This window comes from Lissotriton helveticus, chromosome 7 (assembly GCF_964261635.1).
Source record: "Lissotriton helveticus chromosome 7, aLisHel1.1, whole genome shotgun sequence".
NCBI classification, from domain to species: Eukaryota; Metazoa; Chordata; class Amphibia; order Caudata; family Salamandridae; genus Lissotriton; species Lissotriton helveticus.
The window spans coordinates 995,770,414-995,796,809 of NC_136068.1; the positions used below are offsets into that span (position 1 = coordinate 995,770,414).

The following is a 26,396-nucleotide window of genomic DNA, read 5'->3' on the forward strand; positions in this document are numbered from 1 at the left end:
CACTGCAACTAGAGAACAAAGGGATTTGTGCTGCAAAAAGTTGGGCCCAGAACCCTAATCTTTAGATTACACCTGAACTAAGAAACCTGCCAGAAAGAAAAATCGAGAAATCTGGACTGCCCCTGTGCTGTGTGCTGTTGGTGTTGGCCTGCAGTGGTTGCTTCTGTCTTGGGCAGGGAAAGGACTTCATTCATCATCCTGCTGTTAGAGTTTTCTCCAAGGGCTTGAAGTAGAGCTTGTCTCCTGTTGGAAGTTTCAGAGATTGTAATAACTTCAAAGATCATTTCTGGAATCCAAGAGGAACCTTTGCCAAGGAGAAGAGCTGGAGAAACTGAGGGGAAGCCCCTTTGCTGAGTACTGCCTGGAGTTTGCCTGCAGCGGCTGTTTCTGCCAAGGAAAGGACAAGGACTTTGCTGTGTGCTGTGTCCCCTGCTTGCAGAAGATCTCCAAGAGTTTGAAGTAGAACTTGCCTACTGTTTTGAAGTCTCAGGGACACAGGGATACAAAGACTTCACCCCCAGCTGCCCTAAATTCACGTTCTGAGAGTTCTGACCTGCCAAGAGGTGCCTGTAGCGGTTCTGGTCCTCTGGAGGTTGATCTGGCTGTTCGAAGCAATAAAAGTAACGCAACAGGAGAAGGGAGACCAGCCATACTTGTTTTGGATACATCGCTGAAGAAACTGACTCCACACCTGCCCACGGCTCGGGTTATCACTCCACACCACTTAGAGTACACAGATCTACAAAGTCTGAGATCACCGCACCAATTCTGACACAGGCCCTGCTGTGCGGCTGCAAGAACCAACGCACTGTGGGACTGCGGCTGAAGAAATCAATGCAAGTGCTGTTGCCGCCACTGCATCAAGAACCGATGCATCCCATATTCTCACGCACCGCACCAGGGTGCCAAGTCTGCAAGGATGTTGGGGCCGCAGTAAGAAACCAACACATCACCTCCCTGCACAGTAGGAAACCAATGCATCACCTCCACTTCAGCAAGGAACCGACGCATCACGTCCCCTACGTGGCAGTAAGGAACCGATGCATCACCTCCCCTGCGTGGCAGTAAACAACCGATGCATCACCTCCCCTGGAGCAAGAAATCGTCACATCACCTTCCCTGTGCGTAAGAAACCGAAACATCACCTCCCCTGCGGCTGTTCTTGCTTTTGATTTTGACGCATTCAAGGTACTTTGTGCTGAAAGTGTCGCATCTGCAATTTGCTTTGAACAGAACAGTTTCTACATTTTGAAAGTCATATTTGTATTACTGTAGTGTGGATTTTTTTCATTTTGGTATTGTTTGGTTTAGATAAAGATGACTTATTTTTCTAAACTGGTGTGGTGTCCATTTGTAGTGTTTTCACTGTATTACTGTATGTATTCAGAAATGCTTTACACACTGTCTGCTTGTGCCAAGCTTCAATACAACAAAAACCCTATCTCATAGGCAAACTTTATAATGGAGAATCCCGGGAAATACCTCCCATCTATTTCCTTTACTCCAATAAACCCATCATACTTTGTCTTTCTAGAATGTGGTTATATGCACTGTTCTTTGACCTGTATTTAACATAAAACCCTTTTTTAAAAGACAGTCGACAAGAAACACGGTCGTGATACGTCATTCACTTATTCACAATATAAGTGAAAGAAATTCTTGTGTGAAAAAATGTGTGGAGGACAAAATGACCCCTCACGGGCGCACCACCAATGGGGTAACTGGCAGGTACCATATCATTTCTATAACCACCATGGCAAGGTTCCTGGTTTTTCCTCAATATGTACAATTGGAATCTTATAGAATGGCATATAGGCAGGTTATGTCTTGAATATTAATCATGAGATGACGACATTAGAATGGCATATAGGCAGAAGTAGGAAGTACCTGTTTGTTTGTATTGTCAGTAAGATTGACTGACTTGATCACCATTAGATCATATGAGTTATGTTTGTTCTTTTTATATTCTTTACAGCCCTGATGATGTCCTTGAGGGGACGAAACGCGTAGGCTGTAGCATGGAAAAATAATTTTTGCCCTTGAAAAATATTTATGAATGACGGAAAATGTACTCTTCAATACAAGTGGATGTTATGAAGTAATTGAAAATGAACAAGACTGTGGAATGCAACCGTCAAGCAAGCCTGCTCAGAATTCTTTGATCTCATTTGAAAAGCAGAAATAGTGCTAAAATTGATTTGTTTATTTGGAGACTCCTTGGTTCACATTGTTCATATTTCATAAAGTGGTCATTTGCGGTGGACCATTCCAAGTGGTAGTGTCACAGCTATTTCTGAAATAATTGTTGGAGCTAGGATTTATCAATCAATACATATCACTGTGCACAAATTTACTCCCTCATCGCAGAACTTAAGTTGTCTTATTTGTAGTCGGCTGTTCGATCGTTCTATCAATCGTACAGAGCCCAACGGCATGCCTCGTCTCTTCCTTGTGCCAAGCTACCAAGGGGGTAAGCAGGGGTTATTTTAGAAGTGTATCGCCTTTACCCTGACAAGGAAGAAGGGTCCCAACATGGACAAAGGTGCAAACCCTTGCCAACCAAAGATCCCCATTTCTAACATTGATGGTCAGTGGTGAGGATACAGACTTGTATTTGTGCCCTACATACAGTAATTGGTGTACTCGACTAGTATGATGCAGACCATTACGCACTCACATACTGTTTTTTTCTGTTTCCTGGTGTTCTCCTGGAAGTATTTTTTATGCTGATACTCCGGTTAGTTGTTGCACCTGCGAAGTCTTGAAGAGATGGAACTTGCCTTCTGGCGCATGTTCTGCTATACGATGAGGGAGCTACGTGTGTCCTTCAAGGAAAGGGTGTAACAAACAACAATGTCTCAAGGGTATTATTTCAAAGGACAAATATACATATATGTGTGATGACACACAGGATTGAATCCATAGGGTAAAGAATCCAGGGAAACATTTCATGTTAATGAAGAATATATTTCATATAGTAGACATGTTGGACATATTGGCCTTCATATGTTCAGGCACATGGGTCAGTAGCACTGAGTTACATTAAATGGCATGTAACCAACAAAATACTGTGGACAAGTGCTCGTGAAGTGTAGTGACGGCGCAAGTGACACATGACATGGTATAGACAGTGAGAAGGATGGGCGCAACAACAAGTGAGATAAAAACCACAATTTACATGTTCAGAATACCGCGACAATAAATGATGAGAATTCAATTTTAAATGATTAGGGTATCCGTGGGTAGGGGGGCCAAGAGTTCCACTGTGGGAGCCGACGGCATTTTGGCCTGCAGAAGTCTTAGGTCATCATCAGGACCAGGTTACATTAATTAAATTGAGTGCTGGGGATAGAAGAATAATTATGGAGGGCTCTGTATGTTCAGTGGACCAAGAGGGACAGGTATATTAAAAAGGATAGCTGGGTAGAGGGGGAGCCTTGATGAGACAAGGAATATATAAAGAATGTTGCTTGAAATATCGCGTGACTAGGCTCATGAAGAAAGAGAAGGAAGGTGGGAGAAGCGCTTAAAAGGTATTGAAGTAAACTCACTCGTAATAACCAATCACCGCGGGAAGCTCACACGCCCTCCCCTCCCTGACACACACTCTCTGTATCTGAGAGAGCTACAACTAATGGGTTGCTCTCTATTGATCTTTGTAGACTTAACCACGGGCTGATCGTCTTATGAATACTGCGGCCTTGACGACGATTTTGGAATACTGGCTGATACATTCACTTGATGATCCTGCTGAGAGATATTCCGACGTTGTGTACTTCTATTGTTTGTTTGGATACAAGCCGTTGTTTTAACTGCTTTTAGTTAATAGGAGATTATTTTAACAACCGCGCACGGTTCGCGCTATGCACAAGAAATGATTATTCACTGCACCCTGCTTCAGGCATTAATGAGCGCACTACAGGGTCATTTTGTCTGATCTCTTGCTGTTTCTCAAGTGGCCATTATACAGCTGGCGGGCTTAACGTGTGGAAGAATTCCACCGTCATACTATTGCTTATCATACAATCTTTGATAATACGTGTCAGTGCTCACAATTTATTGGGTGATTTCTTTTTCCTGACCAAGTATCTCCAATGGACTTTGCTCTTGACAACTACATGCATTATGTTTGTATATGTCGCTGTGTCTGAAACCATGCATATCGGCTCAGGTATCCTCCTGTTGCTTTATGTCAATACATTTTTGTATCATTAGTCTTGACTCACAATGAGATGGCACTTTGTGGATTGGGCCACTCATATGTACACCTTATGTTTCAGGTGATTTCTCACTCTCTGTTCCCTGGAGCCTACGGGCCCAACCTTCTTTTGGAATCAACGCCAATTAATAGGCACCCCCCTTTTTGGTAATTATCCGCAATTCATTATGCTCTAGTCCGAATTAGGTAATTCATATTAGCTAAATCTTATTTTTATTTACCATAGGTGCCCCTTCCACCCCACCTAGACCTGATGAAGAACCCACAGTAAGGGACACTAACCTACAACAACGAGGGGTCGAAACGTCGACTATTACAACATGACCTATCCATGAACAACAGCCTATTAATACTGTGTTTTATTGGATGGCCTAGTTGCTACATTGTTCTTAAAAAGTGCGGAATTAATACACCTTGTGATGTCAACAATGCATTCTGTGACCTCACTGGATCTTTAAAAATACTTACCACCAACCCCACTCCTCACAAAACCACCTACCTACCCCGCCTCCCTCTTTTTCTCCTGGGCACATTGTATATAACTTGTAAAGATTTTGAAAATTGTCTGTCACATATGTACTCTGATGAGGATGTGATTAAATAACACCTCTCTCTCCCCAAATGCTTCATTGTTTTTTTAATTGTATATATAATATAAATATTTGTATTGCTATAATTGTGCATGCTGGGACCACACACTCCCTGTACCATTGAATACACAGGTCCCGGTACTTTTGGGTTGACCCTCCTAGGTAATGCTGAAGAAATCAAGGCAAGAGCTGGTGCCGTTACTGCATCGGGAACCCACGTCTACAAGGAGAATGGGGCCACAGTAAGAAAGTGCTGCATCACCTCCCCGCACAGTAAGAAACTGATGCATCACCTCCCCTTCAGTAAAGAACAGACGCATCACCTCCCTGGAGTAAGGAACTGACGCATCACCTTCCCCGCAGCTGTTCTTGCTTCTGATTTTGATGCATCCAAGGTACTTTGTGCTGAAAGTGTCACATCTGCAATTTGCTATGAATTGAACTGTTTCTACCTTTTGAAAGTCATATTTTTATTACTGTATTGTGGATTTTTGTCATTTTTGGTCTTGTTTGGTTTAGTTTAAGATTACTAAATTTTCTGACCTGGTGTGGTGCCCATTTGTAGTATTTTCACTGTATTACTTTATGTGTTCACACATGCTTTACACACTGCCTCTGAGATAAGTCTGTCTGGTCCTGCCAAGCTACCAAGGGGGTGAGCAGGGGTTATTTTAGAATAGTAGTATCCCTCTTACCCTGCCTAGGAAGAAGAGTCCCTACTTAAACAAAAGTGCAGACCCTTGCCAACTGGAAACCCCCATCTCTAATACATGGACTCCCAGACTCTACATTAGCCAAACTTAAGGGCCTCTTACACACTGCAGCATATCTCATTCAGGCCTTTAAGAAATATAATCACATCCCTCTCATCCTGATGTACATCTGCTGGCTTCCCTTCACAGCCAACACAAACTTCAAAACCAGGCGAATCATTTACATAGCTAACAAGACCAACACACCCGCTTATCTTGCAGACAAGCTGACCACCTTTGGTGGCACTCAGCACATTACAGGTGGGTAGCAATCGGACTAAAGATTAAAAAGAGAAAAAAATAAAATAAAAATGCAGCAGGCCTTTTGCCGCTGTGCACCATTATCTGGGTATTCATCAGGATCTTACTAAAGTTGCTCCAATTTATAAAACATCTGAAAACACAATTCTGTATAGACAAATTCTTCACGGTACAGCGACAATATACTTCTGCTCCGAGAATCTAGCTGACTGCTACCATTGATACTCCTTGACTTTACATGTGCCTTTGACCCCGCATAGAACACTGCTGATTTTTGGCTCGCTGTATGCAATAAAAATATCACATACTTTAATATATACAAAAATATAACACCATTTAGCTCCCAGAAGAAGAAATTGATGTGCTTTTGCTCAGTCGTGCATGTAAATCATGTCCCCCTGTGGTACAGAAAAGCAAAAGTGAGCAAAATAAATTACGAAACAGGACACAATTTTGGCACCCAGCAAAATAAACTATTTTACATAAGTGCCCTTAGTTGTTCTCTGCTGAATGTAGGCTAACACTTTTCTTCTGGTGCACAGTCAAAGGTGCTAATAGAACAAAGCAGAACAAATCAATTTCCAAAATAAAACTGTATTGCATGATGCCTTGTTTTTTTTTTTACCACATTCTTATGGGGTCTGGCCCATTTACCTATGAAACCCGAGCAATGCACGGTGGAAAGAACAGTGATTCCTTCTGAAAATACCCTTTAAAAAACCTAAAGGGTAAATGAGTTGTCATGAAATGATTTAATGTCATAAAGTAATTTGGTATCCAAGTAATGTCTGGAGGCAGTATAGAAGAGACATAAATTCAAACAAAACTAATTATACACAGCCTGCAAAGGAACATGAGGCTAAGAGGTCAGAGCTCAAAGGAGCTCAAAGTAGGGCTAAAGATGCGCTGGATTCATGCACGCTTTTGTCACTCTGCTGTCTGTCTTACTGGAAGCTCTGCTACGTTTTGGTGAAATTTTCACTGCTCCAAAGGTAATTATTGGCCTTTGTCTTTTGAGATGATTGTTCCCGGTAGGTTCCTTTGAACTCCGACCTCTAAATGTGTCCTGTTTCTTTGTTTGCCGCATATAATTAGACTTATTCCTGACGAAAAAACGCATTTTTATGCAAGATAAGCGTTCTCCTTGCTCAGCAGTTATTTCCTTTACTACCCACAGGTTCTATATGAGCCTCATACGATTACATAAGATAAGACACTAACAGGTCCTACCTGATTACTTCTCTTCTCTATGGAATATTCATGCTACTCTTCTCTTTCCCCTTTAGAATGAGTAAAGATACTAACAACATGCATGTTGCACATGGCTGTGGTTTTGCTTGAGTCTTTCATTATTATTATCATTAGTATTATTATTATTGTGTCTCAGCTACCCCAAAGGTTTTCCCGACGCTGCCCTAGGTATATTGGATCGAGCCCACATGTTAGAACAACCAGGTATTCAAGTTCTTACGGAACACAGTAAGTGAGGTGCAGCTATGCAGAAATTCTGGGAGGGCATTCTACAGCTTTGGGCCTAAGTGTGTGAAGGACTGACGTCCCATGCACGCCAGGCAGATTCTAGGCACTATGCAGCGAGACTTTCTGGGTGATCGAAGCGAGTGAGCAGGCTGGTAAGGCACAACCAGCTTTTGACTTTAACTTGAGCCTGTGACGGATCTGGTCTTATGCATGTAGCACAAGGCTTTAAACTGTATTCACTTATCCATGGCCAGCCAGTGGAGCTCATGGAGAAGATTTGACCCAGAAGCAGACTTTGAAAGGAGATAGAGGAGCCTGCCATGGCATTCTTGATTAAGCATAGGTGCCGAATGGCTACCTAATCTGCTCCCAGATATAGGATGTTCCCATAGTTAATTCTTGAAAGAATCAAGGCTTAGACCACCATTCTTTAGGATGGCACTGGAATCACAGCAATTATTTATTTTACCCACTTCAGCACTTCACAGCACATTGAAGCCACCTTGGCTATCTGCGGCTACATTGATAGACTCTCATCCAACCAGAAGGCAAGGTTCTTCACCTTGGGGTCAGTTGCAGAAGGGTCCCTAGAGCCTGATAGCCAGTGCTAAGGGCCCCATAACCAAAGGTTCTTGCCCAGGACCATAACCTTGGTCTTTTCGCCATTAAGCTTAAGAGCATTGGTACCTGTCCAGGTAGAGATTCTACTCAAGCACAAAGTTAGTGATGGCAAAGCTTAGTGGGACAACGCCTACGTGCCCTAATGGATGCACCGCCCCTTTCCTGAACGAGTCAGGACTGGGCTGAATAGACATGGGCTGCATCCAGAGTAGTGGGAGGAGTTTTCCCTAGCACCTGAATAGGCCTGGTCTGCATTTAAAGTGGTGGGAGGAGATTTTCCTTGCACCTGAATAGGGCCAGTCTCCCTTGTACAATGACGTCTCTACCCCCTGTGGTCATACTGCACCAGTGAGGACAGAAATGGTTTGGACTGGGCTCAGAGACCCTTGCACAAAGACAGCAAAGACATTTTGGGGTATAGGTATTAAACCTAAGACCCCTGAACTTTAGATCATTTCTGGAATCCAAGAGAAACCTCTGTCAAGTAGAAGAGCTGAAGAGACTGAAGGAGAAGTCCTGCCCCTTTGCTGTGTGCTGTCTGGGGTTGGCCTGCAGTAGCTGATTCTGCCAAGGAAAGGATAAGGACTATGCTGTGTTCTGTGTCCCCTGCTTGAAGAAGATCTCCACGGGTCTGTCTGTGCTGGCCTCCTCTTCTGAAGTCTCAGGGACACAAAGACTTCACCCCCAGCTCCCCCGAACTTCCTTGCTGGGAGTGCTGACCTGCCAAGAGGTGCCTTTGACTGTGTTGGGCCTCTGGAGCTTGTTCCTGCTTTTGGAAGCAGGAAAAGTAACGCAGCTACAAGAAAATTGACGCATCGCTCTTATTGCAGCAGTTTTCCCAAGTCAGCGCCATGGTGCGAAAAGAATCTCAACACATCCCCATTGCAGAAACTGACACAGCACCTGTTGCTGCTGCAGAAACAGATGCATCGAGGGATCGCGGCTGAAGAAAACAACACAGCACCGCTCGACATCTCTGCATTGATAGCCGACACATCACAGATTTCCACGCAACGTACGTGTGCGGCACGTTTTTCCGACGCATCACCCGCAGACCAGAACCATCTCGGAATCAATGCATCACTTCCCCCTACAGACCGGATTCAAAGCATCACTTCTGCATGCAGCAGCACTGTTGCATCGCCTCCCCACGGTCTCAGGAACTCACGTATCACTTTGTTTTTCAATGCTTCCCATCTCTGCGGCCGTTTGGCCTTGTGAATGTTGTCGCAACTACAGGTACTTTGTGAGATATCACGCATCCATAGTTTTCTATTAACTAAGTTGTTTGAAAGCTTTATAAGTCAGATTCTTAATACTTGTATGTTGGATTTTTGTTGTTTTGGTCTTGTTGAGTTTAGATAAAGATACTTTATGTTTCTAAACTGGTGTTGTGTCCATTTGTGGTGTTATCACTTTATTAGTGTGTCTTTTGAGTACAAATACTTTACACATTGCCTTTGGGATGAGTCTGTCTGCTCGTGCAAAGCTACCCAGGGGGTGAGCAGGGGTTATCGAAAGTTTGTATCCCCCTTACCCTGGCCAGAAGCTAGGATCCCTATTTGGACAAAGGTACCTACCTTTGCCAACTAGAGACACCCCATTTCTAACAATGACCATCTCCACTTCTGTACCTTTCTTCACTCTGGAAGCAGTTTATAGACGCATGATGCAAGAATATCGAGGACAGAATATTGAAGGACAAAAATCGATAAGTAAGAGCATATAAGGAATCATAGATTTACTATTCTAATTCCACATCTATGCACCTCAATGATATATATATCCCCAAGGTAAGCCATGTGGAGTTAAGTATAGCAAATCTACACCTACTTACCAGTCAATATTTTATTATCGATATTGTTTCCTTAATATTGTCTACCATAAATTTTCTGGTGCCAATATTCAGTATGCACACCTTTTTAAACTAGTTACATTCCAGATCCATACAATGAGTTACAACTTTCTTGTAAAACAACTTTGATATTTTTGCTTCTTTATGTTGCTACCATATAAGGGCCAGATGTAGGTGGCTTAATACCGGTCGGTAACGCCGAAATTTGGTAAATTTCAGCGTTACAAACCGGTATTTAGCCATGTGGGATGTAGGTATTACCGAATGCCATTGGTAATAACGAATCGGCAAAATTAAGGGAAACCAGTTACCGATTCCTTATTTACAGATCGGCCGACACCGAAACACCAAAATACCGAATCGGTAAATAAGAAATCGGTAACAAATCGCTAATGCGATGTACATAAAATCGGTAATACCGAATTTGTCAAAAATCGGTATTTAAGAATCGGTAATTACCACTGACCCAGAGCAGATGGTAATCAGGTGCAGTGTATAAAAACATCCCCAAAATGCAACAGTGTGAACACAATGGGCCCTCTACGTCTTAGCAAGGCAGCTACGTTTGCGAGCAGCAGGACTGAGTGTTTGGAGACGGGAAGAGCGTGTGTACAGACTGCGTGTCACACTGTTCCGATTGACTGAGGCAGAAATACATGAGAGGTACAAGCTACACCCACAAACCATCCAAGACCTGAAACGGGACCTGCACCCATACTTGGAGCATCAGACACCAAGGGTGCATGCCATACCAACACATGTGCAGGTGCTCTGTAGCCTGCACTTACTTGCATCAGGAAGTTACCAGGGTGTGATAGCTGCGGCAGGTGGTGTGTCACAGAGTTGCCTGTCCCGTTTCTTCAACTCCTTTTTGAATGCCATGTTGCAGAGAATGCATCACTACATACGCTTCCCCAGCACACAGGAGGAACTGCAGAAGACAAAGCTGGATTTCTACCAAAAGGCACAGTTCCCACATGTAATAGGGTGCATTGATGGGACCCATATACCAATCTGCCCACCTGCAGCTACAGAATACATATACTGCAACCGCAAATCCACTCATTCCATCAATGTGCAGGTGAGATGTGATGCAGACTACATCATTACTGACATTGTGGCCAAATTTCCAGGGAGTACCCATGACTCCTATATATTCAGGAACAGTGGGATCTACACATGTCTGGCTGCTGGTGAATTCGGAGAAGGATACCTGCTAGTTAAATCAATGTGACACACCCTGATGTATACCTGGGATGAACATATTGGTGACTCAAATTATTGGCACTTTCTTTCCCATTTAGGTGACAGTGCATATGCCGTGCGGTCATTTATCCTAACTCCATACCTCAACCCATCCACCCCAAGTGAGAAGAGATACAATGTGGCACATATAAGCATGCTCAACGTTGTGGAGGTCACCTTTGGACTACTAAAAAGCAGGTTCCGATGCCTCCACAAAAGTGGAGATGCACATCAGTACTGCCCCATCATCTGCTGTAAAATAATAGCAACATGTGCAATGCTATATAACCTTGCCACAAAGAAAGTAACAGCAGTGGAACTAACTGACTCTGAGGCGAGGGTGAGGACTGTCCACAGCCAGAGCACAGGACAGCAGGTGTGGCAGCAACACCGAATGGGAGAAACAGATGGGTTGAGATAACACGCAACTATTTCAGAGTGAGTAAGGAGACATAGTCAGTTACTGTATTTTAGTGATGGTGTTTAATAATCAGAGCACACCACCAAGATCAAAAGCAGTGTCCATACAAACATGGGTTCCATCACCCATTTCAGTACAACCATATCATGGCTGGCTCTACTTCTTGTGCCCACGAGGTGCACTGCCACGTTCCTTTGCCCCACTGTCTGCACTGCCAGTCTTTCCAGGGCCAGCGCTGTGGCATTCGCTGCACCTCCTGGTCTCTGTCGGAGAGGGCATGTTGCTACTACGGCTAGTAGCCTCCTCACTTTCACCCCATCACCTGTAGTGGCCACCTTGTCTGTTTGGAGCACTTCAAGTGCAGTGGTCACTGTGACCAGCCCCCTAGCCACATCAAGACTGCAGTGTGCCATCTCCTCCTGTATGGCCACCGAGCGTCTGCAAATAAGAGAGGTGGAAGTAGACAGGCAGTTCACCACCTTGGTGTAATTATCCAGTCTCTGTCTCTCCCTGAGCCTAGACAGACAGTCCTCGTCTAACTTGCTGCGGAGCAGCCTCACAGCCTCGGCCACATCACTCAAGCCCTCAGCCATGGTGGTGTTCATGGCACTGATGCCCTTCTCTATGTGGTGCATGTGGGCATTCATGTGTGCCATCCCCCGCTGTACTGACCTGATTGCTCTCCCTTGCAGGCGCTGAACCTTCAGCATGTTACCTTCAAGCCCAGCAAACACACTGTCATCTTCGCCCTGGTAGTGAGGACTAAGCGATACAAAAGGGGATGATGGACGGAGCGTTTGAGCAAATCAAACACTCACCCCCAGTCAACTGATCTGGGTTTAATCCATCACCATTCTTTAGCCCACTCAGCCACCCCATTTCAGACATTGCCATATGCAAATCAGTCTGACCCTGTGCCTCATGGGAACAGTCCAGCCCGGAATGCCAAGCCATGTCTTCCATGGACCGGAAACAAGCATCCTGGGACCGGTTTCGGATTCATAATCCTCATCAGCCAGGCTATCTTGAATCCAGTGGCCAAGTGAGCAAGGGACTCACGTCTGAGCACACCCTGCCCCACTTAGGGCAAAAAAAGCGATACAAAAGGGGATGATGGACGGAGCGTTTGAGCAAATCAAACACTCACCCCAGTCAACTGATCTGGGTTTAATCCATCACCATTCTTTAGCCCACTCAGCCACCCCATTTCAGACATTGCCATATGCAAATCAGTCTGACCCTGTGCCTCATGGGAACAGTCCAGCCTGAACTGCCAAGCCATGTCTTCCATGGACCGGAAACAAGCATCCTGGGACCGGTTTCGGATTCATAATCGTCATCAGCCAGGCTATCTTGAATCCAGTGGCCAAGTGAGCAAGGGACTCACGTCTGAGCATACCCTGCCACACTTAGGGCGAACAAAGCGATACAAAAGGGGATGATGGACGGAGCGTTTGAGCAAATCAAACACTCACCCCCAGTCAACTGATCTGGGTTTAATCCATCACCATTCTTTAGCCCACTCAGTCACCCCATTTCAGACATTGCCATATGCAAATCAGTCTGACCCTGTGCCTCATGGGAACAGTCCAGCCCAAACTGCCAAGCCATGTCTTTCATGGACCGGAAACAAGCATCCTGGGACCGGTTTCGGATTCATAATCCTCATCAGCCAGGCTATCTTGAATCCAGTGGCCAAGTGAGCAAGGGACTCACGTCTGAGCATACCCTGCCACACTCAGGGCGAACAAAGCGATACAAAAGGGGATGATGGACGGAGCGTTTGAGCAAATCAAACACTCCCCCCCAGTCAACTGATCTGGGTTTAATCCATCATGCCAGAAACCGGTCCTCTGAAGCTTGTTTCCGGTCCATGGAAGACATGGCTTGGCAGTTCGGGCTGGACTGTTCCCATGAGGCACAGGGTCAGACTGATTTGCATATAGCCATGTCTGAACTGGGGTGTTTGATTGATTCAGATGCTCCGTCCATCACCACCCCCTTTTGGCCGCCATACGTGTGGCAGGGTATGCTCAGACGTGAGTCCCTTGCTCACTTTGCCACTGGATTCAAGCAGGCCGGGCTGAGGAGGGCTGGAATGCCAGAAACCGGTCCTCGGAAGCTTGTTTACGGTCCAGGGAAGACATGGCTTGGCAGTTCGGGCTGGACTGTTCCCATGAGGCACAGGGTCAGACTGATTTGCATATAGCCATGTCTGAACTGGGGTGGCAGAGTGGGCTAAAGAACGGTGATGGATTAAACCCAGATCTTTTGACTGGGTGTGAGTGTTTGATTGATTCAGATGCTCTGTCCATCACCACCCCCTTTTGTACTGCTGATAGTGAGGACTGGCTGCCCTTGCCCTGCGGCTCTGGAAGATGTTGGACATGCTCTGTGGGGGTCTATGATCCTGACCTGTTGGCATCCTCGGCCACTATAGACTGTTGTCCCCCTGTGCTGTCCTCCTTGGACACCTCCATCTGCGGGAGGGTGGCCACTGCATGCCTCCTGCCTGTCAGTGGTAGTGGCGTTGATTGTGACGGTGGTGATGGTCATGGTGGTGGTGGTGGTGTTGATGGTAGCTGTGGGGATGGTGATGGTGGTGGTGTTGATGGCGGTGGTGGTGGTGGGGGGGTGTGTGCCCTGCAGGCGACTGCTCCTCCTCCTCCTCTTGTCCCCTCTCTGGCCTGGGGGCCTTTCCTCTGCTCCCCTCTGCTGCACTGCGAGATGGCTCGCCTGTGAAGACAGAATGTAGATATGCCCACTTATCTGGCAGTATTTGCATTGTAATAAATGTAATGCCTGCCAATCACACTGACTTTCCTCGGCTTGCTAATAGCTAATTGGTGTCACATGCATTTCAGTTTGCTGGACTGACTGTTCTGACGTGTGTTACTTCTGACTACATCTCCCATAATGCATTGCAGATTATGAGGAAAACATGTACTGGAGTGGGAGCCCCTATGCATCTCTTGGGATTGGGGTTAGGGAGGGGGATGCACAGCATGCTGTGAATGAATCTTACCTTGTTTGTTGGCAGCTCTGGCTGGGCTGTCTGCGTCGCCAACCCCACTCACACTCTCCGGCTGGAGGGAGGACTCAACAAGGAGATCCAGAGCAGTTGGTGCAGGTGCTGTGTTCCTCCCTCCACCAGTGTTGCTGGCCTGCTTCTGCCTCTCTGCCATCCTCACCTTAGCAGTCTTCCTCAGATCGTACCATCTTTTTTTAAGATCCACAATGGAGCGCTGGGTGATTCCGATGGCATTGATTTTGTTCTGTATTTCAAGCCAGATCTGCCTTTTTTTGAGACTCTGGCACGTGTAGTGACTGCTTTCCAAACAGCTTGTCATGGTACTTGGTGACATCTTCAATGAGGACCTCCAGCTCCCTCTCGCTGAATTTCTGTTTTCTTTACCTTTCACTCCCTCCTTCTCCCTCTCCTGGTTTGCCATTTTGCTTGGTTTTTGGTTGCAAAATAAAGCTGTGCTGGTCCTGACTTCTCTGCTCTGCTCCCTGCCTCACAGTCAGCTCCAGGTTCAGTGCAGCTGCTTGGGTGTGGCCACTTCCTGTTTGGGAGGAAATGGGGATGCATAGGATTGGCTGATTCCACAATTACCAAATTTTTAAATTACCGTCGGTATTGGGGATACAGTATTAACAATTCAGTAGTGGGGATTCTGTATTTTTTTTTACCGATCCATTCCGAATCGCTATTTTTTTGCGATTTATACCGATTTGGTCATTTTTACTGATTTATTGTCTATATCGGAAATACCGAGTCCTTAATAACGAATCGGTAACATTCGCTATTAAAGACTTGCTATTTCTGGATTACCTACATCTAGCCCTAAGTGTCTCTGACATCGTGCTGAGGACGGCCTTGGCCTAGTTTGCCATGAGGGGGGAAATAATGTAAAACATAGGTCGGCTATACACATGTATTAAAGCACAATAAGATCTGGGCTCATTACAGTGTGACGGACAACCAATTTTATGATTGTATTCACTGTACTATTTACCACAGTAAGATCTACGCTATTGACATTATCTTGCACTGTAGTATCTTGTTTTCTGAGAGATGCCTTGATAACAATAAATTGAATGTACGAATCAGTGAAAATAGATCTAAAACATTGCTGTTTATTTGTCTTTTAGACTGCCTGCAAACATTAGTTGGGTAGCAAATTTCTTATGACATTAAACCATTTACTGATAACTCATTTACCCTTTAAATTTGTTTAAGTATATTTCCTGAAAGAACTACTGTTCTTTTCACTGTTGCTGTTCTGGTCACTTAAAATTAACTTATTTCATTGTGCTGTGCTGTCAAGGATACAGATAGAGCAAAATAGGACAATTCAAATGACAAAACAGATCACATTTTAGGTCCCAGCAAAAGAAACGTTTTTTTCTGGTGAAGTTTCTCTGCTTAGTGGAGATAAGCACATCTCCACTGGATGCACAATCAAGGGTGAAGATGGAGTAAAGCAAAACAGCACAAAGGACATTTAAAGACTGAACACACCTTTGCCCCATCAGAGAAACCTTTTTGTTCAGTGCCTTGCTTTGGTGAGGTTCATAGTCAAGGTTGGCTATCAAAAATTGTGTGTAGATTTACTACTTAGCAGGGCTGATTGGTGCCATATGCCTTTAAATCCTTATAAAAAACAGGTTGTGTGTGATATCGCTGCAATGCTATGGATCAGCAGGATGGGGTCAGGTGCCGAAGGATCAGAGGGGCTAGCACAATACATTGAGATAAGCTTTGAAGCAGTGGGGGTAGTTTGGTTTTTCCTTATTATGTTCCTACAATGTCCCAAGGCCAGAGTTCTGGGAAGAATAAAGTGGGTCATAGCTCCCCTCTTCCAGGACAAATGTGAGCTGCAGTGCCCATCATTACTCAATCATCACAGTGCTAGCTGCAGCCAGAATTCAGAGAAGCTGATTCAAGTCTTGCCTGGAACAGGAAATTACAATTGTCTTAGCTACTATTGGCTTTATTAAAGATCTCTGGCTGAAGGTGAGATCAGAGTTAGTTGGTGGCTACAGTGACAAGGAAGAATGGAAAGTTCCTCTCAGGAAGAATACCTGTGGTCTTCCTTGGTCAACCCTAGCCACTCTGGGAATTTTTCAACAAGGCAGAAAAGTTCACCCACACTAAACTTTGGGTTTGAATGCTGGGGGTGTGGCATGGAGAGTGTACTAGCTGTGTACTATCCTAGTGTTCTCCCACTTCTAACACTAACATTCAATTTTGGGCAATCACTCTACCCGCAGCAACCCAGAGACAGATGTCTGGTAGAACAAGGAAGGGTTTTCCAGTAACCAGGTAGTGAATATATAAGAATTGTTTGGCATCCTCCTTACTGTCCTTTCATGTGCACCTCTAGTGTTATATGTAAACCCAGAAGACCTGTTGAGCAGGATTTGAAATTCAAGCAGGATTTGACACTGTTCTGTCAAAAAGGATGCTCACCCCCCCACCTTGCATATTCTGTCAGAATAAGAGGAGTCATCTGTGCCCATTCTGATCAGCCTATTGGTTGCTTCTGGTGGAAATTTCACACCTACGCGAATGCTAAATGCTTGCTGGCAGGGTAGAAATGGCAGGATATGAAAATAGGCCTCCAGAGGGTTTACACTGTGAGATACTGTAATTTTCTAATAGCGCTAGTTTCTTAATATTTATACAAAATCAGAGCTTGCCACTGAAAATAGATGTTTAATTATTTTTCTGGCTGGTTCCTATCCAACATTAATATTATTAAATGTGACGAAACCCAGTGTTTTCGTAAGGAATAGCCAGCCTTCCTACAGTGAAAATAACTTTTAGGGCTCTTTCACTGTAAGTACATGTTTAACAGTAAATTCCTACCTGTCCTACTTTTACATAAAATACACCCTGCTTTATGATCAATAAGGCCCACATAGGAATAACTTATAAATAATTAAAAGGAGGGTTTTGAACTGTTAAAATGGGTTACTTTGTCAAGTTGAATTTACAGTTTAAAACCGCAACAACCAGGCTACAAATGGTAGGCCTGCAGGCATGTTTGCAAAGTCACTGCAGTGGGTGGCACAATGAGTGCTGCATGCCACTAATGATATTTAACTTACACACCCTGGATACCCTTTGAGCCACATACTAAGGACTTAGAGGTTTATTACATATTCCATTATGGGGTATGCGATTTCACCATGCTGAAAGGAGGCACAGGCTATTTTGCACTAGTTAGCAGGGGTAAAGTACACAGAGTCTACAGTCAAAGGTGACCAAATCGTGGGTGACTCTGCCCAAAGGGAACATTTCTTACAGTAGCTAGTTCAATACTAATTTTTGCCCATATGTGACCCACTGCTTGTGCTGATCTCTACACAACCATGCTATTGAAACACTGCTCTTGATGCACTCCAGGTACTCATTTCTGCCCACCTACAATGCTGGCACTTTTGGGTTCTATGTTTTCAGCCCACGTCCAATACTGACAAACTGCTCTCTATCCCTATGCCTAGCCATACCACTGACAGACTGCACATTACACCCATTTGCACATCTACATTTCTGGCATGGTGGGCAATATGTTTAAGGTCCATCCATAATACATAAACAACCACAATAGGCCATTGTTTAAGCAGTAAATACGCCCAGTACATCTCAAATTCTATGTGCCATGATAACACAATGCCCAATACCACTGTCTGACAATCTCTATTATTAGAGCGCTATCCATTACCACTCTCTTGCTACCTTTAAGACAGGCACCCTGCCCAGTACACTGTTCTGCCCATTTGATGAACTGGTGCACTACCCAGAGCCAATCTTGATTAAAATATAGGCAAAATACCCGTACCTTTTGCTGTCCTCTTGTAATACTGGTGTATTGCCTACTACCCTATATTTTCTCTGTTACCACTAGCACACAGCTCAAGACCCATTACTACCCATCTGTCTTCCACATGTAATGCTCAATAGCATAGGAAGCTGGATACATTTCAAAGTGGTGCGGGGAAAAGTTGAGGATGAGTTTTGCTAGGCGAGTGAGCCCAACCGACATAGGGGAGTTCAGAGGAGAGGACTGGGGGTTTCCCCAAGAAAGCTATATTTTTCAAAAGTGGCAAATGCCATATTTTGAAGCTAATTTTAATAAAGAAGTTGGTGACAAGGCAAGGATTACAAAGCAATTCGGTTGCATTGAAATATTCAAAATCATTAAATGCAGCCCCATAACTTACTTGCTTCCTTACATTGAATATGTTCAACTGTTCCTGTCTCAACATGTCTATCTGGGTGAGTTCTGGTTGTTGGGATTGTTTGTGACAAAACAGTAGTGAGGAATCCAGAGCTAAGGCCCATCAGTGGCGCATAAATGTGTTCACACTAAAGGCTTATTCAATCTTTGGCCTCTGCAGAGCGACTTGGAAATTGTAGCTTTATTAGGCTCAGCACGTTAATGCTACAACACTTCCCAGTTTTGGGAAAGCACATAATGGAGTCACCCATCTGTCATAATATGTACATCAAGAAAGGAAAAGAAAATGCAGTTCTCACAGGTGTATGGAGTGGGCATGTTGTGGGCGTAGGGAATCATAGAGAAGTTGAAGCGATGAAATTAAATATGCACAGAAAGGAGACTGTTAGACCTGACATCATTGGCATGAGTCTCTCCTCCATTTTTTCTGTTTGCCTCCTCTGTTTACGATGTTTTTGCTGGTATATTGCTTTGGGCACAGTGCCACTGCTGATCAGTGCCACAGTGCAAGTGCTCCCTATGTGAAATTGCTGTATTGATTGAAATTCCATGTTTGGCTTATTTGGTTTACTGTCAGTCCCTAGTAGAGTGCACCAGGAGTGCCAGGGCTTGTAAATACAAATGCTGCTAGTGGGCTTGCAGCACGTGTTGTGCCACCCACAGAAGCGGCCTAGTAAAAGTATGTCTGAAGGTCTGCCATTGCTAGACCACGTGCAGTCTGATACTGTCACGCAGACTGCGCAAGTCCACCTACTTGCCAGTCCCTAAACCTTCCCTTAACTTCATGTTAGTCACCCCTATGGTAGGCCCAAGGGCAGGGTGCATTGTAAGCATAAGGTAGGACAAGCCTGACAAGGTTGGCATGTCCTAATAGTGAATTACAGCCATATTCGTTTTTCACTATTGTAAGGTAACCTGTTCTCCATCAGTTAGAATGGGCTGCCAGGATTATTAATGCTATAATCCTGGCGGGCTCGGGGAGCATGGTGCAATGTCGAGTTTGGTATCCCTGAACTCAGGGTTTAATAACGCATCCGTTTGGGTGGATGGTTTTTAGACTCTGTGTTTGAAAATAGCACTTTTAGAAAGTAGCTATTTTCTTGTCTAACTGTCTACCGGTCTCTGCTGGTTCTGGTGTGCGTGTGACAGGAGCTGGGTGGCTCCAGAGGTCTGAATGAGTCAGTGTGGGGTGAGTGGGGCATTTGCATTGAGAGTAGGGGAAGAGTAGCTCCTGATAGCCTGCCCTGCCTGATACAATGCTGGCTCCGCCCCCCTGCCAGGCGACTGATGACTCTGAGCCTGCCAGGGACTTTCCTGGCCCCACCTCCTACCGGGCGACTGATGGCCCTGCCCCTGCCGGTGACAATGCTGGCTCCGCTCCTGCTGGGCGGCTGAAGACTCTGCCCTGCACAGTGAATAGGCCGGGTGCCTAGGCCTGGCAACACCCACAACAAACCCAAGATGGGGGGAAATTCCCCTGCATGGACAAAGGGATCAAAGCCAAAAAGGGGTATAAGAGAAGAACCCCTGAACCAAGAATTTAGATCACTTCTGACAAGGAAACCTGAACCAAGGACAAGAAGCCTGCTGATCCAAGGACTGCCTACCCCTTCTGCCAGAGTGTTGTTTGTTGGGGGAATCCTGCAGTTGCTTCTTTATTTTTGCCAAGGAACCAGGAGAGAGGAACTGAGTGTGTACTCTCAAACTTGCTAAAGAAAATCTCCAAGGGTTGGAAGAGTGCCAGCCTCCTGTTGAAGTCACAGGGCCAAAGGACTTCATCTATTTGCTAAAAGTGCTTGTTGCTGGAACCTGAAATCCAGCACTTCTGAAGAAACCAGCAATCTCGACGCCGACGGACGCCGCCGAATCCAGCTCGACATCGTGAGTAACGGCTCCAGTGTCCCGCACCTTCGACGCCGGCAGCCGGGCCCGATCGACGCCAGTAGCGACGCCAGTGAGTAGTGAGTTCAGCTCCAGCTCCAAGTGACCCTGTGTCGACGCCGCTGCTGATCGCATCGACGCCGAGCCCTCTCGACGCCGTGAGCGCTGCTCACTCTTGCAACATCGACATCGACGACGACGCCGTATCCTGCTTCATCTCGTGAGCGTTGCTCCTGCCTGACTTCGGTCGATGCCGCTGCAGATCACCCCGACTCCGAGGCCCGATCGACGCCGGAGACGCGACGCAGGACATCTCGACGCCGCTGATCATCGAGTGCTTCACTTTTCCAAGGTACTGTGTTGTTGGGGTCTGTGCAACTCCGGGCTCGACGTAGCGCTCCTCGCGGTCGACGCCGAACCTTTGGATTAACTTTGCCTCGACGTCGTGTGACTCCCGTGTGGGTTACATTGTTGCCAAGAACTGTGTTTTAAAGAAGAAGAGTTGCTTTTGTTACTAAAGACTTTTGTGCTAAGAAGAAACCGTACTTGAACTATTATTTCTCCTTCCAAGAGTATTTATTAAGATTGTGGTATATTTTTGTCGTTATTTGGTCTTGTGCTAAGCCTTATATAAACCTCCTTATTTTTATAATACTACTGTGTCGTGTCCAGTTGTAGTGTATTCACTTTATTACTGTATGTGGTCATAAATGCTTAACGCACTGCCTCTGAGATAAGCCTGTCTGCTTTGCCAAGCTACCAAGGGGGTGAGCAGGGGTTATCTAAGTGTGTGATCCCCTTGCCCTGACTAGAAAAGGTGTGTCCCTATTTGTCAGAAGTGTATACCTCTGCCAACTAGAGACAGCCGCTTATAACATTGGTGGGTCAGCGGTGAGGATTTGAACTTTGCATTTATGACCCATGTGCAGTGATTAGTGTGCGCTACATAGTGAAAGCAGACCATAGCGCAGCCACAATCTGTTTTGGTTGGATATCCTATTTTTGTTCTCCGCTTTCCTGAAGCTTGATTTTTGAAACTTCCAGTTTTGACCATGAGTAATGCTGGAGGCACTACCCCTGTTGTTGTTGTGGAGGAGTTTTATAGGAGTAAGATAAAGGATTACAAGTTACAGCAGCTGAAATCCTTTTGCAAGCAATTTAAAGTTCCTACAACAGGCCTCAAAGTTAAGGAAGAATATCTCAAAGTATTGGAGGCCTGGTTAGAGGCCAGAGATCCCTCTGATCCGGTGGTGGTACCGACAGGGGAAGGGGAGGAGGAGGTGCCAGTGAATGGGCCCACATCCCCTCCCGGCAGCAGTGTTTCCTCCAAAGGTCTTTCTCCTGAAGAAAGAGAAGAAAGGGCGAAGGAGCGAGCATACAACATGGAAATGGCAAAACTTAAGATAGATGGGCAGTTGGAGATAGAGAATGCAAGAGGCAGGAGAGAAGCTGATATGGAGATCAAAAGGTTGGAGTTTGAAAGGGAAAAGTTAGCTTTTGAGCGCGAGAAAATGGTGAGGGACATGGAGCTTAAAGCTAAGAATTTAGAATTGAATCCCTCTGGTGGCAGCATCCCATCTGTGCCTGCAGAAAGTAGGTTTTATTTTCCTAAAGATGTGATCAAAGATTTTCAGAAGAATGAAGATATTGGTCAATGGTTTAAAGCATATGAGTTAGCATTGTTGGCCCACCGGGACCCTGAGAAGGATTGGGGAGCGGGGTTGTGGGGTCGCTTTGTGAATGAGGGAAGAGATACCCTGTTAGACATGCCTGTTGAGGATAGGATGTCTTATACTCATATGAAAGATGCTTTAATGTTAAGGTATGGCCTAACCCCAGAAAAGTACAGACAGGCCTTTAGAGAATGTAAGAAATTGCCTGGTACTACGTGGGTTGAATATGTGTCATTTTTTTGCAGAGCCATGGATGGTTGGGTAAAGGGCAGCAAAGTGGAAAGTTATGAGGCTCTTTATGATTTGTTTGCTTGGGAGCACTTGTCTAATAACTGTTTTCCAGAGCTGCGCCAGCACCTTATTGATAGCAAGATATCTAACCCTAGAAAACTTGCGGAGGAGGCGGACCGCTGCGTCAGTACCAGGGTCCACAAGGGTCCAGTGGGAGACTCAGCCAAAGGTGGGCAGGGTCCCCATCCGAAGAGTGGGGGGGACAAGGGTAAACAGAGGGAGTTCCAGAAAGGGCCCCAAAGTAATCCCCAAGGGAACCAAGGGAAGGGTTCCCAGCCTCCCCCTGTGAAGAAATCAGAGGCCCCAACAGGTAAACCTGGTCATAGGGGCCCAATGACCTGCTTCGCTTGTAAACAGGTGGGACACCGTTTTTATGATCCCCAGTGTCCCTTGAAGAACTCTAATGCACCACCCCGTGCACCCCCCGTCAGTTGGCGAGTGTAGCCCTGGGAGGGGAGGAGATGGTTGCCCATGGTGGGGAGGGTTCCGCAGAGATGTCCCTGGTCTCTTTAGGAGACATAGAAATGGTCCCTCCACCCCCTCTGCCTAGTAACACTAAGAAATATAGGCAGTGGGTGACCATTAATGGCCATAGAGTGGAAGCTCTCAGAGACACCGGAGCGAGTGTGACAGCTGTCAAGTGTCACTTGGTGTCCAGAGAGCAGGTTGTTCCCCACGCATTCTACCCTGTGATAGCTGCTGACAACTCCCAGACAGAGTGCGAGGTAGCTCAAGTTTCCTTTGAATGGGGGGGAGTTTCAGGTACTCTTCTGGTTGCTGTAAGGCCCGCCATGCCTGTTGATTGTCTCCTGGGCAATGATTTGGAAGACTCCCCTTGGGCTAAGGTGGAGAGGGAGACACATTTGAAAATGTTGGGTGTGCCAGAGTGGGTGTGTGCAACCACTCGATCGATGACAGCAAGTAAGGGTGTTGATGGGGTTCTGGAGCCTGAAAGTATGGCCCAGGACCCAGCTGTGAAGAGAAGAGGCAGGGGGCGCGGGAAACCGTCCCCCGTAGTTCCCGTGGTCCAGGAGGAGGCAGACCTTGAGGGGCATGCCCTGGAACCCACAGGTGAACAAGTTGCTGAACTGGGAGACCTGCCCGAGCTGACCCACTGGCAGCAGGATGGTGGTCCCTCCAGGGAAGAATTTTGTGCAGAACAGAAAGTGTGCCCTTCTCTTGTGGGTATGAGGCAGCAGGCCTCAGCCCAGACAACAGGTGATCAGTCAGGGTCACATTTGGTCTACTGGGAGAATGATCTCCTGTATAGCGAGCCTAAGGCTGCTGAGCCTGGGTCAGCCCGTGTGCTGGTGGTACCCCAGCGCTTCAGAGCCTTCCTACTGGGTTTGGCTCATGACGTTCCGTTAGCTGGACATCTGGGGCAGGACAAGACCTATGACAGGCTTGTCACCCATTTTTATTGGCCTCAGATGAGAAGGGATACAGATATTCATTGCAAAACCTGTCAAACTTGCCAGGCAAGTTGGAAAAGCGGGCGGAAGCAGCAGGCTCCCCTCCAACCTTTTCCCGTGGTTAGTACCCCCTTAGACCGGGTGGGGATTGACATTGTTGGGCCCCTGGACCCCAAGACAGCCATGGGCAACAGGTTCATCCTGGTCTTGGTGGATCATGCCACACGGTACCCGGAAGCCATCCCTCTCAGAACAGTGACGGCCCCCGTGGTGAGACGGGCACTGATGGGTGTTTTCTCCCGAATGGGGTTCCCCAGAGAGGTGGTGTCAGACCGGGGCACCAACTTCATTTCCAACTATATGAAGTCTCTGTGGAAAGAGTGTGGGGTAACCCACAAGTTCACCACTCCTTACCACCCTCAAGGTAATGGGTTGGTTGAGAGATTCTACCGTACCCTTAAAGGCATGATTATGGGTCTTGAAGAACCAATGAGGCGTAAATGGGACGTCCTCTTGCCATGCCTGCTGTTTGCTTACCGTGAGGTGCCACAGAAGTCTCTAGGGTTCAGCCCCTTTGAGCTTTTGTATGGACACCCGGTAAGAGGACCTTTGAGTCTGGTCAAAGAAGGCTAGGAGCAATCTCCCAGGAAACCTCCCCAGGATGTATACAGTTACATGCTGGCCTTTAGGAACCAGACTAGGCACTTCAGAGATCTTGCTCAGGCAAATCTGGAGGCCAGCCAGGAAGAGATGAAGCGGTGGTACGACCGGAATGCCACTCTGGTGGAGCTTCAGCCTGGTCAGAAAGTTTGGGTCATGTCCCCTGTGGAACCTTGTGCGCTCAAGGACAGGTGGACTGGACCATTTGAGGTTGTGGAGAAAAAGAGTGATGTCACCTACATGGTGGACTTGAAGTCTCCCTGGAACCCCTTGCGGGTCCTGCATGTCAACCGTTTAAAGCCCCACTTAGAAAGGTCCGAAGTGGGCATGCTCCTAGCTACAGATGCTGGAATGGAGGAGGAGAGTGAGCCTCTTCCTGACCTCCTGTATGCAAAAGAGCAAGATGGGTCAGTGGATGGTGTTGTCCTCTCTGACACACTGACCCCTGAGCAGCATGAGGATTGTCGCCAACTGTTGGGACAATTCCCTGATCTGTTCTCCTTGATTCCTGGTGTCACTCAGTGGTGTGTCCATGATGTGGATACCGGGGACAGCACTCCTGTGAAGCACAAGGCTTACAGAGTGACTGACAAGGTCAGAGCATACATCAAGGAGGAGGTCTCCAAAATGTTTGCCTTAGGGGTGGTTGAGTCCTCTAGCAGTCCTTGGGCCAGCCCAGTGGTCTTGGTCCCAAAAGCTGCAGCGCCTGGTGCTTCACCGGAACTTTGGTTCTGTGTGGATTACCGAGGACTCAATTCAGTCACCAAGACTGACGCGCACCCCATCCCCAGAGCTGATGAGCTCATAGATTGGTTAGGGGCTGCCCGGTACCTTAGTACGTTTGATCTAACGTCTGGGTACTGGCAGATCGCCTTGACTGATGGGGCAAAAGAGAGGTCAGCAATCTCCACACCAGATGGGCACTACCAGTTCTGGGTTATGCCCTTTGGGATGAAGAATGCCCCTGCCACCTTCCAGAGGTTGGTCAACCAGGTCTTGGCTGGACTGGAGGATTTCAGTGCCGCCTACCTGGACGACATCGCAGTGTTCAGCGCCAGCTGGGAGGAACACTTGCGCCACCTCCAGGAAGTGTTGTTGGCCCTGCGCAGAGCAGGCCTCACAATCAAAGCCAGTAAGTGCCAGATTGGGCAGGGTTCAGTGGTGTACTTGGGGCACCAAGTAGGGAGCGGCAAGGTGGCCCCCCTGCAACCCAAGATTGATACCATCCTGGCATGGGCACCGCCCAAAACCCAGACTCAGGTCAGATCCTTCTTGGGTCTCACGAGTTATTACAGGAGGTTCGTCAAGGATTATGGTAACATTGTGCACCCCTTTATTTCGCTGACTTCCAGGAAGCAGCCACGACTTGTGATCTGGACTGACGCCTGTCAGACGGCCTTTGACACTCTGAAAACTGCAATGTGCACAGCACCCATACTCCAGGCACCCGACTTTTCTAAAGAATTTGTTGTCCAGACGGACGCTTCAGAGCATGGCGTGGGGACTGTTCTAGCTCAGGTGAATGAAGAGGGCCGAGACTTACCTGTAGCCTTCATCAGTAGGAGGTTACTTCCCGGGGAACAGAGGTGGAGTGCGATAGAGAGAGAAGCCTTTGCTGTGGTCTGGGCGCTGAAGAAGCTAAGACCCTACCTGTTTGGGACTCACTTCCGGGTTCAGACAGACCACAGGCCCCTCAGATGGTTGATGCAAATGAGGGGTGAGAATCCAAAGCTGTTGAGGTGGTCCATTTCCCTACAGGGGATGGACTTCACGGTGGAACACCGCC

General features: G+C 46.5%; 1 protein-coding gene across 1 annotated transcript in view; it reads right to left on the reverse strand.

Moving 5' to 3' along the window:
• Window positions 1-26,396, reverse strand: part of NMUR2 (neuromedin U receptor 2) — a 488,465-nt gene that overhangs the window by 198,802 nt on the left and 263,267 nt on the right. The gene's annotated exons all lie outside the window — the stretch shown is intronic.